Source organism: Embiotoca jacksoni, unplaced genomic scaffold (genome assembly GCF_022577435.1).
Source record: "Embiotoca jacksoni isolate LCO1_2020_lvr unplaced genomic scaffold, fEmbJac1.0.p SCAF_1, whole genome shotgun sequence".
In the NCBI taxonomy this organism is placed as follows: Eukaryota; Metazoa; Chordata; class Actinopteri; family Embiotocidae; genus Embiotoca; species Embiotoca jacksoni.
This window is the reverse complement of record NW_027185229.1, coordinates 23,871,927-23,877,868: the sequence shown is the minus strand read 5'-3', so window position 1 is coordinate 23,877,868 and position 5,942 is coordinate 23,871,927. Positions and strand designations below refer to the sequence as shown.

The 5,942-nt window shown below is 41.6% G+C and overlaps 1 long non-coding RNA gene across 1 annotated transcript; it reads right to left on the bottom strand.

Moving 5' to 3' along the window:
* Positions 1-320: 320 nt before the first annotated feature.
* LOC138199943 (uncharacterized) lies at positions 321-3,075 on the bottom strand. Its single transcript, XR_011178374.1, has 2 exons — positions 2,831-3,075; positions 321-1,481 (listed from the first exon to the last, which is right to left on the bottom strand). It is a non-coding gene; the product is annotated as an uncharacterized lncRNA (long non-coding RNA).
* Between the last annotated feature and the right edge of the window lie 2,867 nt (positions 3,076-5,942).

Here is a 5,942-nt window from a genome sequence, read left to right as displayed (position 1 = left end):
TGTAAAAATCCGACAGGTATGAATCTGGGTGTGCATCTCTACTACAAACTCTTCCTGACATCCTTCGTGACCAGTCCTACAATAACAACACCTGTCCTGTTTCATTACAAAAGCATATAACTGACCCAGTAAATATAATTAGACGACCTAATTTGATTCAAGGCATATGACTGAAAAAAGCTAGAAATTGTAGGCACATTTTTTTTGTATTATTGTCTTGACTGGCTTGAGAACATGGCTGTTTTTGGGGTGAATTGAAGAATCTGTGCTTCGGCTTTTGAGTGAAATGATTGTTGTTCCTGGCTTTTGATGAGTAGGTATTTTTTTTTTTGCTCAGATTTAATTTAATAACAAAGCTCCTCGCACTAGTAGGCTCCGTTCCTCTGCGGATTGCTTTCTAATCCAGACTCTCTTATTTTATTTTATTTTTATCTCAAAAATCATCCCGAATGAGCTCCCAATTTGTCATGACCGGCTCGACCGACCACGACAATAATTGGAGAAACACTCAGTTGGACTAAAGAAAGGACAACATTTTATATGAGAAAGTAAACTGTTTGTCACTCTGATTAGTGGGTCAGCTGTTGGATGGGTGTTTGTATGGTGAGCGAAATGTGTTGCGTGGTGGAAACCTATGCCAACAAAATAACCACAAAACGACCACGGTGCTCCGGGATTGAGCTGTGTGGCGAATGTGGAGCGATGAGATGGATCGGAGTGAGTACATGGAGAGAGTGAACTGCAACGGATCAGGTCCTGAACATACTCCTGGGAGTTGTATTAATTAACCCCGCCCGCCAGGTACCTGCAGGGAAACAGGCAGAGGAAAACACATACACACACAGCAGGCCTGGCTAAGGCAGGGGCCGTCATGCTATACTTTCTAGGAAGCGTTGAAGTAATGAATGTTTTCTGCTTCTCAAATGTCAGGACTTGCTGCTTTATGTCACTGTAAACTATCTTCAAAACAGAACACTTAAAGATATAATGTTGGACTTAGAGAAACTGAAAGACATCTTAAACTATTAATTGCTGCAACGAAGACATTTAAACAAGTCAAATTGATCTCTCGGTCCACTGGCTGTGAGCATCTTCCAGAGCTTCCACATTTTCAATCGCCTTAAAGATGCTGTGAAGTAGAAATGAAAATGAGTTTTAAGTTCATCACACCACAGAAGTATGGGTTGTTAACTACCCATCCAAATTTGAATGAAAAAAAAAAAAACACCGACAAGTATGTTAAATTAGGCTTTGAAATAGTGAGAAAGTCATCAGTCTTCTCTGCTCTGAGACTGGGGGGGCGTGTCCCCTGAAGGAGCTGAAGCTCCGCCCACTCCCTGGAAGGTGTTCAGTGTTCTGTAGGACAGTCCTGTGGCTGCAGTTCTTTTCCCCACTAAGCGGTCCGTCTAACATCCAACCTCTCCGGTGACTTAATGCATGATGTCCCACTGGCCCTCTGTCTCTCTGGTGGACGGAGCAGCCTGCTTTGTGAAAACAGAATAGAATTAGAATTTATTTGTCCAATGAGTGAAACATACAGATGCGAACAAATCCAGCTTGTCCCCCTGAGCTGTAACACAGGAGTCAAACTGGACACCAGAGACAGCAGACAGTGAGTCTCCAACTACTTCTAACGCACCTGCATTACAACAGTGGAGATAATAAGAGCGGAGGAGTTGCCTTAGTTCTGTAACAACTGCAACATGAACAACGTTGCGTTACATCACATGTTAATTCATTATATCACGTCAATTCATTACATCACATGTCAATTCATTACATCACATGTCAATTCATTACATCATATGTCAATTCATTACATCACATGTCAATTCATTACATCACGTCAATTCATTACATCACATGTCAATTCATTACATCACGTCAATTCATTACATCACATGTCAATTCATTATATCACGTCAATTCATTACATCACATGTCAATTCATTACATCACATGTCAATTCATTACATCACATGTCAATTCATTACATCACATGTTAATTCATTACATTACATGTTAATTCATTATATCACGTCAATTCATTACATCACATGTCAATTCATTACATCACATGTCAATTCATTACATCACATGTCAATTCATTACATCACATGTTAATTCATTATATCACGTCAATTCATTACATCACATGTCAATTCATTACATCACATGTCAATTCATTACATCACATGTTAATTCATTATATCACGTCAATTCATTACATCACATGTCAATTCATTACATCACATGTCAATGCATTACATCACATGTTAATTCATTACATCACGTCAATTCAAACTTTGAACCTGCTCAGGTCCAGCCCAAAGTCTTTCTCTTCCACTGATGTCCCTTCACCTCCACCTCCACCTCCTCCACCTGTTCTCTGCAGCCTCCTGCACATGTAGTTGGGCTCGTTTATCCGGACCGGTACCGGTACATGTAACCCAGAGGGTCTGTGATTGTAACGTTACACCGGAGTACAAAAACAACAACCCTCATTAATCGGGAGGACAAGGTGTCCTCTGGTCCATGTTCACCATCACCCCGACACGTAAAATACAGAGTTACATATATTATAGTTCCTGGTCGTAGCAAGATGGACACGCATAAAAAAAATCTGCGGTTATCGGAGCATTTTCCTCTGAACTCTGCTCGGCTGCGAGCTCAATAGAAGCTAATTAGCACGTTAGCTCCCATTTCACAAATATACCGTTATTCTACACCGAGTAAAATCACGTCCGGGGTTTGCACCGCGGACTAAATGTCGCAGACTTAACTCTGGAAAAGTGATCTAGTATAATTATAACAAGCACACAGAACTCACGCTGAGTGGTGGACTGCTGGCGGCGGCGGACGGCGCCGATGCGTCCGGAGGCTGAATGAACGGCCGGGAGGGCGACGCTCGGTTCGGCTCCGCGAACGCTCGGTCCGTGAACTGCGTCCGTCTCCGGTCCATGTTGAAACTATCCGTCGTGAAATGGTCCCTGCAGAGGCGGCTGTTGGTGTCAATCCTAAGGTTTTGCGAGGCTCTTCACGAAATCAATCCGCCTCTTTTTCCTTTCTTCATCAGTAGGGAATGTAAACAGCGATGCGGTGCTGCTCTGGAGGTTCTCGCTTCCAGGAAAGATGAACTTGCGGGTGGAGGGAGACGTCCTGCAGCAGCCGGCTGATGTACAATAACAATCTGACTGCGGCAGGAGCAGCAACTGAAGTGGAGTGGGATGACGTCTTATGGAAATGAGCTCCAGGCTTTTATAGCGTTTCACCGTGTGAGGAGGAGGAGCCACGCAGAAGGTTTTATAAACCGTCTGTTCGGTAGCTCGGTGACGTACTGAAGCTGGCTTTTATCCCCGCCTAAAAAAAAGCCGAGCTGAAGACGGACGAGAAACTGTTTAACGGTCTAACTCCACATTTCAGTGCGACAACGTTCTCAAACTTTGCACATGCTTTCAGCAACTCATTTCACACATATGTAATGCATTGAGAAGCAAATCTTGGAATTTGCTTGACAGCATCTTTAAGTGAATATCAAATTTATTTCACGTTACTGAGGACTAACAGGAACCAGGAAGCAAAACCGGTGAGAAACGAGCATAAACAGGAACATACTAAGAAGCAATCGGATGTGTGTGTTGTTACAGAGCACAATAATGGAGCAGTATGTGAGTTAAAATAGTAAATAAGTCACAGGGGCTGGAGGGGAGTGGTGATAGTCTGTGTATAACTAATGAAATGACAAAGTGGACAATGAGTACTTGGGGAAGATCCACATTTATCTTTTATCCCACGAGGGACTCAACAACAACTTTGTGTGGACTTTGCTAAGAAGTAGGTCAAGTCTAGATAGAGGTGAACTCAATCCCTGAAGCTGTTAAAAATCATGATTTATTGCGATTCATTCAAATCCCCATTGCCATGGTGACACAGTGGATGGCACTGTACGTAAATGTGATGCATAGGCTAACAAAACATTCTACTTATAAGCAGAGGAGGGTTTCTGGCCACAGAGAGTTCATGTGATATATCGACAGAGGGCAAGATGCAGAAGAGGAATGAGCTCCACATTTGTAATGTAGTTCCACCTTCCGGGCAGATATTTGGCTCCTAATACGACCACTCGCACTCAGCAACACTCGCTTTGATTATGTTCAAAAGACTTTGTTCTTTCCCACTAACAATAATTAATGACTAAGATATTTGCTCTTTTTCCACAGAGGCAGGGTGGCCACAAACTATAAAGATTATGAGCTACAAGGGAATGTTTATCTCTGTGAGACTCACTTCTCTTACCACAGAAACTATAATTCCACTCGATTGATTTGGCTGTTAAACCTTCTATTGCTATTAATATTAAATCACAGACTGTTGTAACCATAAATAAAACTCTGCTTAAAATGGCTTTGCACAATCACTCTTCAAGCCACACTAAATACACCAAAACCTGTGTTAACATTAATTTTACCACTAGGTGACAGCAGTAACAAATTGCTAACCATAGACTGTTTATAAAAGTGGACGTAGCTTCGGGTCTGAAAAATGAAACTGATGCGGAAGTGTCTTAAACTGCAATATCACCAAGTGTTGCTAGACGTTGGCTACAAAAAAAAAAATCCCATAGCTCCATAGAATCATATTCAACTTGTCTCATGAAATACAAAGTCAGTACATTTTTTTGTTATTTTGGTGACACTGGCTAAAGTCACTCATTAGTTTTCTTGCAGTCCATCTGAAAATAATCCCGTCATTATTTAGAAAAAGCGCAGTTTTTTGGGGGGCCGTGTCCGTTTGATTGACAGGCACCTGGACAAGTCTGGTTATGATTATCGGTGCGCAGGACGTAGTATCGTCGGGTTTTACATTACATTTCATTTAGCTGACGCTTTTATCCAAAGTGACTTACAATAAGTGCATTTCAACCATGAGGGTGCAAAACCCAGAACAACAAGAATCAACAATTTCTTCAAGAAAGCCAACTACAAAGTGCTAAAAGTAAGTGCCATTTTAAGCGCTACTAAAGTGCTACCTATTCAAGGTAAAGTTGGAAAAGGTGTGTTTTTAGTTTGCGGCGGAAGATGTACAGAGTTTCCGCTGTCCTGATGTCGTTGGGGAGCTCATTCCACCATTTAGGAGCCAGGACAGCATTTCCCCTCGGCTCGTCCAAATTAGGTCACTTCTGGCTCCAAACCGCTTTGAACTAGCAAAATGGCGCCGGCCAAAATCTGAACTCGAGGCTTCATAACGGCCGTTAACAAACCAATGGGCGACATTACTGTTGATGGCCGCTTGCTGCTAACACATACCGTCACATTCTGTGTTGGTATGGAAAAACTTTTAGTCTACAGTTGCTTATTGACGAATCCTGCATAACAGCAAAGCTTCATCCTGATAAATCTAATTCAAGCATTCAACTCCTGAAATAATCTGGCTCTTTAGCTACTAATTGCTCCACTTTTCAGATGTTAGTCACTGACACCGTAGTATATAGAGCTGTGGTGTTTTTAGAGCTTTATCAGTGAAACAAGCTGCAGTCTAACATAACGTGACGAGTGCATCAAGACTGAACCAAAACAGTAAAGTAGTTGATCAGACAACTAAACAATGAGCTCAAACTAACATGTTAAAAAAAGCTCTGTAATGCCGAAGGAAGCTGCGGATTCAGGTGATATTTATCTGGAGGTTCTTCACTACAAGCATCAAGTTGTCATTTGATAAGTTTTTTAGTCACTATCTGTGTGTATGAGTGCGGTGAAATAAATAAGATCATTAACACAGTTAGATGTTGAGAGGTTAATCTATAGTTTGAAATTAATAAATGTTAATGTAGCACATTAGTGTTGAGGCTGGTCTGGGTTGTTTAAAACACGGCTATATGGAGGAATTTAGAAAGTCCCCACTATCCTTTATCGACGCAATACTAACCACTATCAATATGTTCT